Raw genomic sequence first — 14,470 nt, forward strand, 5'->3', positions numbered from 1 at the left:
CGCAACTGTCGAGTAAGCAGCACATCCCAGGTTCAACTCCTGGTCCAGCGCACATTTTCACTCGTCGTCGCTGATTCCGCATAAACTCACGTTGCAGCTGATAGCAACAGTTCCTTCCCTTTCCTTTCTTTCTTCCCCCTCCACCTTAAATTTATATAATAATTAGTGTTTTTATGTGGCGAAATCTCAAAAAGAAATTAGGAAAAGATTTAGGAAAGTGTTTGGGGCTGGAGACTGTGACGTTTTAGAACAGGTAATTAATATTGAGCTTACAGTGTAGCTACGTCATAAGGTGCTGCTACTCAGTGTACGGTGCACGCCACAGCATTGAGAGGTATTAGGGGCCGGCAAGTTCATTGCCTTCATTAGATCGTGCCACTGACTCACCTCTTGCCCACCGGTCGCTTGCGCTTGGCCTCAAATGAGTTGCTATCGGGCAGAGAACGCCAAAGTAAGCATTACTCTAAAGTAAGCACGCTGCGTGGTGCAACCGCTTCCCCTCGACTCGTCGTGGCGCCGCGCCAGCCGGGCTGCCACTCAAAACCCACTAAGTCAGCCGCCTGCCACAGTGGCGCCACCCATAGGCCCATTCACAGCTCTGAGCCGAGGGTGCTGTCTCAAGAATAAAGTTTCTCTAAAGTCCTCCACTGGTTTAGATTTTCGCCGAGAAGTAAAACAATATCGTTAAAAATCCATCTACTAAACCTAAATGGCTCTGAGCACTATGGGACTTAACAGCTGTGGTCATCAGTCCCCTAGAACTTAGAACTACTTAAGGACATCACACACATCCATGCCCGAGGCAGGATTCGAACCTGCGACTGTAGCAGTCGCGCGGTTCCGGACTGCGCGCCTAGAACCGCGAGACCACCGCGGCCGGCTAAATCTAAATGGAATGTACTCTGCAGACGGCTAAAAACACTTAGGAATGAAATCTTGAGGGGCAGCAAAATCCATGGTGCTATCTATAAATAATTCAGAATAATATGAAGGGGCTGCACTCCGACTCTTCTTCACTGGTAAGAAATGGTCTTAGGTCAACGACTTTACTTATAAGCGAACGTTTTTATGAAGTAATACATACTGCAACAGTCACTTGCTACTAATATTTTATTTGCATGACGCTTTCCGGCAACATGCTGGCATAATCAGGTGCATTTACAATTACTTTTACACTGTACTTAATATGAAGTGAGATTAGTTTCCTTTGCGTAGTGTAGCAGTGAGATTATGTGTCGAAAAAGACGCCTGTTCGGGAAGATAAATCCGTTATAGTGTGTATGTTATGTGATGAGCGTGATTAGTCGTCTTGTAAGTGTATTTAATTACATTTTTGTTGATAATTTCGCTGCCTTGACACAGAGCACAGTAACAAGTACAACACGGCTTAACACATTCACAATCATTTATTTACGTCAATCCAACGAGCCTTAATACTTAAGGTAAACTAGTTTCTATTGCTAAAACAGTAGTATACAGTGAAGATCAAACATTTATGTCTATACTTAATTATGTCATGGTAAATATTAGGTGAGTGGTTAGTAAACACATTTTTTTTTCAACACGTAACCTCACCGGCACACACAGCAAAGGAAACTAATCTCAGTTCATATTAATTACAATATAAAAGTAACTGTAAGTGCATCTGATGATGGCAGTATGCTGCCAAAACGGGTCGTGCTAATAAAATATCAGTAACAAGTGACTGTTGCAGTATATACACTCCTGGAAATTGAAATAAGAACACCGTGAATTCATTGTCCCAGGAAGGGGAAACTTTATTGACACATTCCTGGGGTCAGATACATCACATGATCACACTGACAGAACCACAGGCACATAGACACAGGCAACAGAGCATGCACAATGTCAGCACTAGTACAGTGTATATCCACCTTTCGCAGCAATGCAGGCTGCTATTCTCCCATGGAGACGATCGTAGAGATGCTGGATGTAGTCCTGTGGAACGGCTTGCCATGCCATTTCCACCTGGCGCCTCAGTTGGACCAGCGTTCGTGCTGGACGTGCAGACCGCGTGAGACGACGCTTCATCCAGTCCCAAACATGCTCAATGGGGGACAGATCCGGAGATCTTGCTGGCCAGGGTAGTTGACTTACACCTTATAGAGCACGTTGGGTGGCACGGGATACATGCGGACGTGCATTGTCCTGTTGGAACAGCAAGTTCCCTTACCGGTCTAGGAATGGTAGAACGATGGGTTCGATGACGGTTTGGATGTACCGTGCACTATTCAGTGTCCCCTCGACGATCACCAGTGGTGTACGGCCAGTGTAGGAGATCGCTCCCCACACCATGATGCCGGATGTTGGCCCTGTGTGCCTCGGTCGTATGCAGTACTGATTGTGGCGCTCACCTGCACGGCGCCAAACACGCATACGACCATCATTGGCACCAAGGCAGAAGCGACTCTCATCGCTGAAGACGACACGTCTCCATTCGTCCCTCCATTCACGCCTGTCGCGACACCGCTGGAGGCGGGCTGCACGATGTTGGGGCGTGAGCGGAAGACGGCCTAACGGTGTGCGGGACCGTAGCCCAGTTTCATGGAGACGGTTGCGAATGGTCCTCGCCGATACCCCAGGAGCAACAGTGTCCCTAATTTGCTGGGAAGTGGCGGTGCGGTCCCCTACGGCACTGCGTAGGATCCTACGGTCTTGGCGTGCATCCGTGCGTCGCTGCGGTCCGGTCCCAGGTCGACGGGCACGTGCACCTTCCGCCGACCACTGGCGACAACATCGATGTACTGTGGAGACCTCACGCCCCACGTGTTGAGCAATTCGGCGGTACATCCACCCGGCCTCCCGCATGCCCACTATACGCCCTCGCTCAAAGTCCGTCAACTGCACATACGGTTCACGTCCACGCTGTCGTGGCATGCTACCAGTGTTAAAGACTGCGATGGAGCTCCGTATGCCACGGCAAACTGGCTGACACTGACGGCGGCGGTGCACAAATGCTGCGCAGCTAGCGCCATTCGACCGCCAACACCGCGGTTCCTGGTGTGTCCGCTGTGCCGTGCGTGTGATCATTGCTTGTACAGCCCTCTCGCAGTGCCCGGAGCAAGTATGGTGGGTCTGACACACCGGTGTCAATGTGTTCTTTTTTCCATTTCCAGGAGTGTATTATTTCATAAAAATCTTGCAATACAGTCGTAGCCCTCAAATAATATCCATTTAACGCGATAAATTTAAGCGTAGGTAAAGACGTTTCCGACATATCGAAACCTGTCCTGATTTTTTTATATATGTAGGAAGAATACACGAAAGAAACACTGTGTAAAAATTTTAGCTGTCGAGACACATTGCAAGTATTTTTTTAACGTTGAAAATTGCCAAATTAGTTACCCAGCTGGAGAAATATACAGCCCTACCGTAGTTGTAGCAGACAGCTCATGTGCAACCTGGTAGGTGCTTAACCTTGATTGAATGCGCATCGCTGAACAGATAACACGGTACAACGTGTAAAGCGAATTTCGTTTTCCGTTCATAGTTTCTCTGGCACAGTTGTTTACAGTTACTATTCCCTCGAATTTGCAACTCGTTTAATATCCGTAATAATTATCAGACGCCTTTGCGATACCGCTAAGTGTCAAGAATGAAGAGAAAACTGATTTCATTTTCTTTGTGTTCTCCTCGTATATGCTTGCTAATAGCATCTGTCTTTGTGCCCGTTCCAGAGTTCAACAGTAATGTGGAATCCAATCAATGTTTCCAACCTTGTAAAGATGAAATACGAAGAACGTGGTAAGCAATAAAAATCACCTACTTCTCTTGAAAACTTACCTGTGTGCAATTTCTTAATTCTTATCTTGGACATTTCGCTAGAAATTGAGGAAACATTAGAAGATACAAGAAATAACTCTAACGATTCTGCGAAATGTGGTTCAAACTATGATTGGTATGCTAATTAAATACAGAACGAAAATACAGTACCCTCCTAGCCTAAAAAAAACATTACATTACTAGCTTTAAGTAACAAAGGAAGACTGTAAATGTTTTGGTTAAATGAAGGAGGGAGAAAATACTTGAAGTCAAGAACTGTATAAAGCCATTTTGGTTTCGAACGTGAAGTGTATAAATGGAAGAAAGTTTTACATGAACTACGAAAAATACGCTAAAATGAAACTCGCAAAAATGTGAAAGAAAAACTAATCTAAGTATAGTAAGTATATTCTAAGTAACAGTCAGTGCACCGTTATATAGGTACATCTACAAGACAACGCGCTCTGAATTGCCAATGAGATAAACATTACTAATTTACAGGCTTCTTCCACCTAATCAAACAGATTTAGAAAATTGCCTGGAAAAGAAAGTAGCAAAATCACGAAGTTTACCTCAAGTAAACGTGTATAGATGATGTTATTAATAGGTAATACTGAAGAGAAATTCGTATCTGATGTGAAGACGAAAATTCGTTACTGGCGTGAAGACAAAGTTTCTTGTTATCCTGAAAAATGCTGTGCATAAAACCAGTCAGTCAGGTTTCGTGCAATAATTACGTGCAAACCGAACTTTATCATGCCGAGTGCAAAAATACAGAGTGGCTTTGCAGTCGATGAATGCTATGACATAGAACTATTCGGTAACATGGCCACAGATAGGCATTAATGGATATCTTTCCGCAACTTTATATCTCTCTCCAGGAACCTAAAGGTAGATTAGGACCAAATATTTATGAAAAAAATACACTGTTTATTTGCAAAAATCTTGTAATCTGGAAAAATGGAAGAGAATTAGTTGCAGTATTAGATTCGAAACGTCTTATTACCAGTCGTAAAAAATAATTCCTTGATTTTGTAGGTCTCTTGGCATAGACATAACAATATCTCTATCTTTAGGAGGACAACGAGAAGACTGTTCGTATAGTTCGGATTCCACCCAGAAATAATAGTGTGATTGACCCTCTCGAGAAAGAAATTTTTCAGCAGTATAAAGAATTTTTCAATAAATTTTTGGACAGTATAATTTCCGATAGTTCTTTGTCATTTCAGGTTCATCAGCGGAACGGGATTGTTAAACTTCAGTTATTTGCACACTTTCAGTTTCCATCAGCGCGTTTTACGAATGTGATGAAATATTTTTGGTGGGACAATAAGACAGAACAACAGCCACGAACACTTCTTACTCCATACTAGCTAAATAGGAGGTACTGAAAAGAACTGCAGGGAAGAGGAATTTGTGGCACAACTTGACTACAAGAAGGGGTCGGTTGGTAGGACATTTTCTGAGGCATCAACAGATCACCAAGTTAGTATTGCAGGGCAGCATGGAGGGTAAAAATCGTAGATGGAGACCAAAAGATGAATACACTAAGCAGATTCAGAAGGATGTAGGGTGCAGCAGTTACTTGGAGATGAAGAAGCTTGCGCACGATAGAGTAGCATCGAGAGCTGCATCAAACTAGTCTCTGGACTGAAGATCAGAACAACAACAACCAATTTTGTCAAATGAAATTAGTAACTACTTGGAAATGTCTGAATGCCTTAATTTTTATTTTATCAGGTGTGCCTGGAACAAGGAAAATTTTTGTTTCCCTCATCCCATGGACACTTTTCATTTCGTGACAGTTACAGGGAATAAAACAAGGAAGAGTTTCATTGTTAGAAAATATACGTTATCGAAAAATAATGATGCTAACTGTGCTGGAGGAATGGCTGTAAAATATTTCCTGGCAACAAATTAAAGTCCCAATTGATGGAAATCGTCTAGAATGTAACGTCACACACTGCCTTATTTTTCTTTTCTGTGCTAGTCACTTGTGTAGCTATTACATCTGAAACAGTTTTGCTGTCGATATGAGCAGCAAGTTAATCCAAAACTAATGATTTGAGATATTTTTGTATGTTTTAAGTGCTTAAAATTCGCGTGTGTGCAGTTTGGACCTCGCGCTGCGCGGTTCTACGTTCTTTTGGTCCCATAGGAACTTCCTACCACCACCGCTATGTCCTTTTATCATGGCTGCATCTGCTTATTCGCCGCTTTGCGCACTAGAGAGGAAGGGCTGTACAAACTAATGTTGCAATCGGCTCTTTGTGCAGCAAAAATTAGTATCTTTAGCATTTCTTATAAAATACTTGCAATGTGCCATAGCAGTTATAGTTTTGGCAGTGCATTTCTTTCAGTGTATTCTTCAAATGGCTCTGAGCACTATGGGACTTAACATCTGTGGTCATCAGTCCCCTAGAACTTAGAACTACTTAAACCTAACTAACTTAAGGACATCACACACCTCCATGCCCGAGGCAGGATTCGAACCTGCGGCAGTAGTGGTTAGCGCGGTTCCAGACTGTAGCGCCTAGAACCGCTCGGCCACCCCGGCCGGCTGTCTAACATCAAGACATGCTTATAACAGCATTTACGAATGTGAAGTATGGCAATGATTCGGAGTAGTATTCGTCTGCAGATTGTATGATTCAACCTGATGTTTGGCTTCCTGCACGTGGCTTCACCTTTGTAGACTATCAGAACCCACAAATGTGTAGATTTACTTTCGCTGTTGAAAATTTGAGAGAACATTACCAGCCGCTTATGTTAAAGAATGAGAAATGTTAGTAGTTTATTTGTAGGAAAAGCAGATGCTAGGCTTAGAATTACGCGAAGAATCTTAAAGAAATGTAATTAATCCACGAAAGAAGTGTCTTACTGACTAGTTTTTGAGTATTATTCGTTAGTCTGGAATTCTTTCCAGGTCTGATTAATAGAAGGGATAAAGACCAAACAAAGAGCAGCACATTTCCTAAGCGACATTTTAGTCGCTGCGGGAACATTACGGAAATGCTCAACGAGCTCTAGTGGCAGAAGCTACAAGAGAGGCGTTGTTCATCGCGGAGTTTTACCGCTGAAATTCCGGGAAGAGTTGGGCGACGTATTACCTCCTCCCAGCTACATCTCATACGAAGTGTCTACAATGAGAAAAATCCAAATACGGAGATTTACCGACAACCTTTCTTCCCATGCTCCATTCGCGAATGGAAGGGAGCAGAACTACGCTCCGCCACAAACCATAAGGTGGCTTGCAGAGTATAGATGTTGATGCAGATACTTGAGAAGATTAAAACCAGTCTGTTAGTTGTCGTGTTAACAAACCCTTTGGCAGAGTAGAACAGTTAATGATACAGCTACTGAACTTCATTCAGCGCAGCTGCAATGGCTCCCTTCATTCCAAAGCGGGAGAATTGAACGAAGCACTGTATCTCCAACATTAGTTGCTACACCAGGCGTACAAGCGTACAAAACAAAATGTAACGGAACCTTTAGGTACTCTTTGAAATGAGTTGGAGACATATCTCGGTAGACAGACTGCATGTTCCACTGAAAATGTGTCACATTAAATGCAGAGTACATCAGTCGGTGATAGTGAAGACATCTCCAAATTATTAGCTCTCTGCGCAGTAATGTGGTATGACTTAAAACAGAAAATATAGTATTTTGCTAATGGAATATTTTTTGCAACTATAAGTTGAAATCGATTCTGATAAAGTTACAGGCAGCCTGTTTTACTTACGCCTTCCCACTTCACTTGAATGTACGGAGTCAGTAGTTTCAGAATATAACGAGACCACGTTGTCCTCCGTAGCCGATAGTGATTACGGACACTACATTTACCGCACTGAGCATTCCAACACTATTTGTCGAAAAGATTTATGCACTAGTATTTGGTAGACAAATTGAGATATGATTGCCACTTGCAGTTCTTAATCACCGAGTTTCCCGGGAGAGTTCAGTACTAAATGCGTAAACAATAGTTGAACCCTCAAAGGATAGATCATGTCTGCACATGTTTGCCACGCAACATTTGTTTTGCCTCTACCGTCATCGTGGTAGTGTAGGTGCTTGCGCGGGGTTGTTACCAATTAGCTTCGTGTAAAGTTAAAAGAACTGATGTAGCGTGGCAATCGTTTAGCCTTGACAGTGAGTCAGCTGTAATTGTGAAGAGCTCGCGGAGCACTACTAGGCCCCAAAATGAGACAACAAAAATATTCGCCGGAATAAGAGTGAAAATTGGTAATAAACTGAAAACTATAAGTCATATGACTCGCAAATATGCTTGGAATTACACAAGCTTTGCCGCATTGATACACAGTGCGGGGCCGTGAGTGTGTGTTTATGATAATCCGCTCGTCGGATGGCTACGTTGAATTCTGTGTTGTTATTTCATTTCCGCAATCACCCGTACCGACAGTGTACTCCACAAGCATTCTTCAACATCAGCCACGCGGCACGGTTATTCACCTGAGACAATACATTGGAGAAAGAAGAGGGAACTTGCCTCAGTACGATGCGCGAGCATACACAAATTCACAGCTTCAGCTAATGAGAAGGCAGGCAAACAGGCTTTTTATATAACCACACATCACCGAATACTCAAAAATCATAAGCAATTTTACACGGACGAGCTTCTGAATTAGAAACACTATTCCACTTTGGTGTGTAGCTCTCTTCTGCAAAGACTATTGCAACGTCTCGTCGTGACACGGATTTCAGAAAGCAGAGCTGTTGTGATCCATGATCGCTCGAAAGTCACTGAACGCTCAACAACAACTGGAGCAACATCTTTAGCGCTCACACGACTCTTTATAGCAGCCCAAATAAAGGGCATCCCAGCAGGAACGGTCAAATTTTTGGGATCTGATAGGAGCGATCATTTGAAGCAGAATACTTCATATGGACGCATACACTTTCCTGAATGGTACCCAGTTAGAACATATTTAATGCACTTTACATTGCTATTTATTTTCTCTATGGCTCAGTACATTGTCAAGTTTACAGATTTACACATGTACAACAGTTAGTGAAAATTACAACATGCGTTTTACAAAATATCAGTTGGAAAATATATATTTTTAACATATTCACCTCTAAGCATTATCGTAGACGTCACATTACAGAATTTTCGTACAGTTCACGATAAATGTTCGAATACTCCACCATCAACGTCAGTGCATCTGTCAACGTCAGTGCATCTGTGCACTCTTGGGTGAACATGTTGCGCTGTTGTCTGAGAGTCTGTGCACGTTCCGTAACGGGTACAGCTGTGTCAACGATACACTCAAGCAGTTCATCTCGCATATTTATCTTTCATTTGTACACCTCATATTTCATTCGAACCCATTAGCAAATATTTATTTGCGTAAGCTCTGGCGATCTTGGTGGCCAGTTAACTGCTTGATTGTATCGTGGACCATTCCAGCAATTAGGATAAGCTCGGCTGAGATGTTCCGCCACACGTCCAGCAAAATGTGGAGGAGCTCCGTCACGGAAGTACACTGTATTACGCGCGGGTGAAGGAACATCCTCAGGGTGTTCAATCAAGGAATTTTCCAGAAAATGCAAGTAATTTTGCCCCATCAATCGTCCTTCTAAAATGCGTAGAGCTATTGTCATGTTACTGAACATGCCGCATGAAACGTTGATCGAAAAACGAGCTGCGAAATTGGTGGCCTGTGGGTTTACCCCCCACCAACGATCATTGTTATGTGTAGTGTTGATTCTATTCCATGTAAACGTGGTTTCATCATAGATAGTATTAATAGAAGTAAATAACGATTGTCAATTAACCAGTGACAAAATTCATGTCGTCTGGAACTGTCACCAACGTGAAGGTTTTGGACACGTTCTCTCTGAAATGTGGTACAAGTTTTTTATGTGGAATGTTCGCCATTCGTGTGTTCGTTGCATGTTGATACATGCAGGAAGTCGCCGTGTGCTGGTATCGGGACTACACTGCACCATTCCAACAATGTGTTGGCGTTTCTGCACTGTTTGTTGAACTTCATGTTCCGAAGAAAAATAGGCACTTGAGAGAATTTCACGCAGAGTACTGAAAACTCTGATAGATACTCTACGACCAGGAGTTTGACATTTCGAAAAGCTCCGACGATATTCTTCGACAGCAGGAGCACTCTGCGCTCCTGTCGCAGGATCCTTAAACATACACCACATCTACAAATTCTTCATTGCTGTAGAGGCATATCTTAGCCACCGCGTATACAAACACACTTAACCGATGCTTCTCCTTGAAACACTCTCAATCCCTAGCGCTGCTTCACGCGCAACGCACCACGCACAGCCACGCGTTCAACGGGCCAGTTTGAAGGTGTAAAGACATCTCGAGCAAAGAGGTTGAAAGGAACGAAATAGGTTGAGCTACAATAAAATGTCAAAGAGGTTGTGTGGTTAAAACATACATGCGTGCGTCATTAGCGTCAAAATAAATGTATATTAAATGTGTTCAGCCACGAAAACCAATCGGAATAGCTCATATGTCCATATGAAGTTTTCTGCTTAAAGTGATTGTTCCTGTCATATCCCTCAGTACTGACCCTTTACGCTCTGTACAAAATGAAGTCAGGCCACCTACGGAAGCACTCAAAGACCTCGGTGTTATCGGAACGTAGTTCAGTTAGATCCATTTCGCGGACGAGAGGGGAGATCCAGTGTCTTAATGACCGTACATTCTCCATCAGCCTACGGTAGGTGGACGAACGAGGCCACATAATCCGCCAGTAACTGACGCCTATGAGATTCAGTGACGGCCTTGTGTGGCTTAAATTTTTTTAAAATATCCCGTGTACGAGAGTAGCAGTATAGACGTGAACTATACTGTGCTGTTAAATGAGATGCAAACCTCACAGAAATGCTGTACAAATATCGGTGCAGAATAATCAGTCCAAGTGCTTTCCTTCTCTCCGTAAGGCAGAGGCTCTGGTATGTGACGGCGGGTTCTTCACCGCCCGGCATGCGTTATCAGCGTGCTTATCATGTAACAATGAACTGGTGAATGATCTGCTGTTCTGTAATTCGTCCGCCCGTTGTTGCAGTCACAGCCGACGGTGTTCAGTTGTGAGGAGACCCGAACAATCTCCTTGCATAAAACAGCGCAGCGATAGTTTAAATTAAAATGGATATTGTTTGTTATACCAGCGGTACACATACCGTAGCTATGCAAAAAAGAGAAAGCTGTGTGCGCAGGTGGGATCCGCGCCGTAGATTTTTTGTGAAAAGGTCGGGATGAAATGATAACATTTGTTTCGTATTAATATGTAACTAGTAGTTTCTCGTTTGTTTAGGCTTCAGAGGGATCGAAACAAAAGAAATAAATGAGTTCTGCCTGTCACCGTCTTTCCTAACATCAGATTGGAAGAACCTCACCTGCTCTCCATACTTCACATGCTGCAGGGATTTCTATTGCTGATTGAAATTTATTGGACAATGAAGAGAAAGGGGGAGACTACAGACCAGCAACAGACAACTAAAAGAAAAGCAGATGTACTCTAGTATACACACTGAAATGAGAGGCAGTCTCGATACTAGTGGTGGCAACGAGCCAGTCCATAGTTTCGCACTACACAGGCGATCCTCAGACTTCCTGTCGGCCAAACCAGAATTACATGGAAGGACACAAAATATCGTCAAAGATAATGAGAATCATCCCAGTCGACAGAAGTTATGCTAAAAGACCAACATGTTGCGAGCAGACTGACAGGACTAGCACGACAAAGACTACCGAATTAACGATAGCGATAGCAATGGAGATACTATCGAAGACAGGACTACCAAAGCAGAGGTACTAAACACAGCCTTCCGAAATGCCTTCACAAAAGAAGACGAAGTATATATTCCAGAATTCGAATCGAGAACAGCTGCCAACATGAGTAACGTAGGAGTCAATATCGTCGGAGTAGTGAAGCAACTTAAATCACGTAATAAAAGCAAGTCTTCTGGTCCAGACTGTATACCAATTAGGCTCCTTTCGGAGTATGCTGATGCATTAGCTCCATACTTAACAATCATATACAACCGTTCACTCGACCAAAGATCCGTACCCAAAGACTCGAAAGTTGCACAGGTCACAGCAATATTCAAGAAAGGTAGTAGGAGTAATCCACTAAATTACAGGGCCCATATCGTTAACGTCGATATGCGGCAGGATTTTGGAACATATATTGTGTTCGAACATTATGAATTACCTCGAAGAAAACGGTCTATTGACACACAGTCAACATGGGGTTAGAAAACATCGTTCCTGTGAAACACAACTAGCTCTTTATTCACATGAACTGTTGAGTGCTATTGACAAGAGATTTCAGATCGATTCCGTATTTCTGGATTTAAGGAAGTCTTTTGACACTGTACCACACAAGCGGCTCGTAGTGAAATTGCGTGCTTATGGAATATCGTCTCAGCTATGTGACTGGATTTGTGATTTCCTGTTAGAGGGGTCATAGTTCGTCGTAATTGACGGAAAGTCATCAAGTAAAAGTGATTTCAGGCGTTCCCCAAGGTAGTCTTATAGGCCTTTTGCTGTTCCTTATCTATATAAACGATTTGGGACACAATCTAAGCAGCCGTCTTCGGTTGGTTGCAGATGACGCTGTCGTTTGTCGACTAATAAAGTCATCAGAAGATCAAAACAAACTGCAAAACGACTTAGAAAAGATATCTGAATGGTGCGAAAAGTGGCATTTGACCCTAAATAACGAAAAGTGTGAGGTTATTCACATGAGTGCTAAAAGGAACTCGTTAAACTTCGGTTACACGATAAATCAGTCTAATCTAAAAGCCGTAAATTCAACAAAAAACCTAGGTATTACAATTACGAAAAACTTAAATTGGAAGGAACACATAGAAAATGTTATGGGGAAGGCTAACCAAAGACTGCGTTTTACTGGCAGAACACTTAGAAAACGTAACAGACCTACACGTTTTGTACTATCGCGAAATGAAACAGTATTTGGGCTGGACAACATTAAAAGAAAGGCGTTTCTCGTTGCGACGGAATCTTCTCACGAAATTCCAATCACCAACTTTCTCCTCCGAATGTGAAAATATTTTGTTGACACCGAACTCCATAGGGAGGAACGATCACCACTATAAAATAAGGAAGCTCGTACGGAAAGATATAGGCGTTCATTCTTTCCGCGCGCTATACGAGATTGGAATAATAGAGAATTATGAAGGTGGTTCGATGAACCCTCTGCCAGGCACTTAAATGTGATTTGCAGAGTATCCATGTGGATGTAGATATAGATGTAGAACATTGATAAAATACTGAGGCTGATCTCTGGCGTTGCGAACCGAACATTTGCAGCTTAAACATGGTCAACTTTGCTATTAGCGTTATACGGTGGAGGACTTGACAAAAATTGAGCATGACAGTATCTGGGTGCTTTCATCACGGCTGTGGGAAATAACACATTAACCGCAAACTGGTGGATACCATGCGCGACTGCTGGTCACGAAATAAAGCCTACAAGAGCTGCCACGAAATGACCCGACCAAGCACTGTCGCGAACTGAGCCCGAGAGGGTGACTCTCAGTAGTGTTGCAACCTCGGGTCCTCGTTTCCTCCGATAGTAAAAGATTCCTGCTGCCGACATGAGCGGAGGCCGGATTGCCGACGGTCGCTTAGACACTCCACCGAGGGGCCGTTCGACCGCCGACGCACAGGTTGGCGCCACTGGGGTGGCGTCAGGCGCCTCGCCATCGGGGATGCCGGTGTCCCTCCGCGCAGCCGTCACCTGGCGGTGGATTTTTGAAACCAACCGCCACTGGATCTTCTGCAGTATCAAGCCACTTTGACGAATTCATGAATTAACTGATAGGTGAACCCAGAAATTTCTCCCTCCTCTACATGTGATAGTCCTGTGCCCATGCAATCTATCAGTGATTACAGATGCCTTTTAATGCGTAACTGAGTGAAATTAAATTGATCACCTTTTTAATAAAGGGTGTGCAGCACAGTGCCTACTACCACTGAACCCCGCAACTGTATTAACGACCTGAATCTGTGATCGGAACAGCGGCTTCATGTCATTTTTCTTTTCTCTGCGTCGCTATAGTGACTTCGATATGTGATCTAAACGCCTTTAGAACGTCTCTGTGCTACAAATTTAATTATTGGTGTCTTTAATACTATTGTTACACAGAGTAGCATACTGGTTACAGAGTAGATAAATCCTAAATTTGGACTGTCACTGAACTTTATATAGCCGACGGGCCAGCTACGTCATCACTTTCGCCATTTTTACCATTTTCTTTTCGACGCTGCCGTGTCATCACTTTGTAATTTTCGATTTGTTACCCATCTTCATTCTTACTCAGGCGAATATTTTTGTTGCCTCACTTCGTGTCCTAGCAGTACTCCGCGAGCACGTCTCAATGATACCCAAAGTCATAGCTAAAGACGTTCCACGCTACACCAGTTTTTTAACTTTAAACGAAGCTACACTAGCACGAGTACGTCACAGACAAAACAAATGCCGGCCGTGGTGGCCGAGCGGTTCTAGGCGCTTCAGTCCGGAACCGCGCGACTGCTACGGTCGCAGGTTCGAATCCTGCCTCGTGCATGGATGAGTGTGATGTCCTTAGGTTAGTTAGGTTTAAGTAGTTCTACGTTCTAGGGGACTGATGACCTCAGAAGTTAAGTCCCATAGTGCTCAGAGCCATT

General features: G+C 43.4%; 1 long non-coding RNA gene across 1 annotated transcript in view; it reads left to right on the forward strand.

Annotated features, from left to right (window-relative positions):
• Positions 1 to 883: 883 nt before the first annotated feature.
• Positions 884 to 14,470, forward strand: part of LOC126458566 (uncharacterized) — a 37,310-nt gene continuing 23,723 nt past the window's right edge. The window contains exons 1-2 of the long non-coding RNA XR_007585662.1: positions 884 to 1,019; positions 3,699 to 3,765. This is a non-coding gene — a long non-coding RNA (uncharacterized LOC126458566). The remainder of the gene's footprint in view (positions 1,020 to 3,698; positions 3,766 to 14,470) is intronic.

Source organism: Schistocerca serialis, chromosome 1 (assembly GCF_023864345.2).
Source record: "Schistocerca serialis cubense isolate TAMUIC-IGC-003099 chromosome 1, iqSchSeri2.2, whole genome shotgun sequence".
NCBI classification, from domain to species: Eukaryota; Metazoa; Arthropoda; class Insecta; order Orthoptera; family Acrididae; genus Schistocerca; species Schistocerca serialis.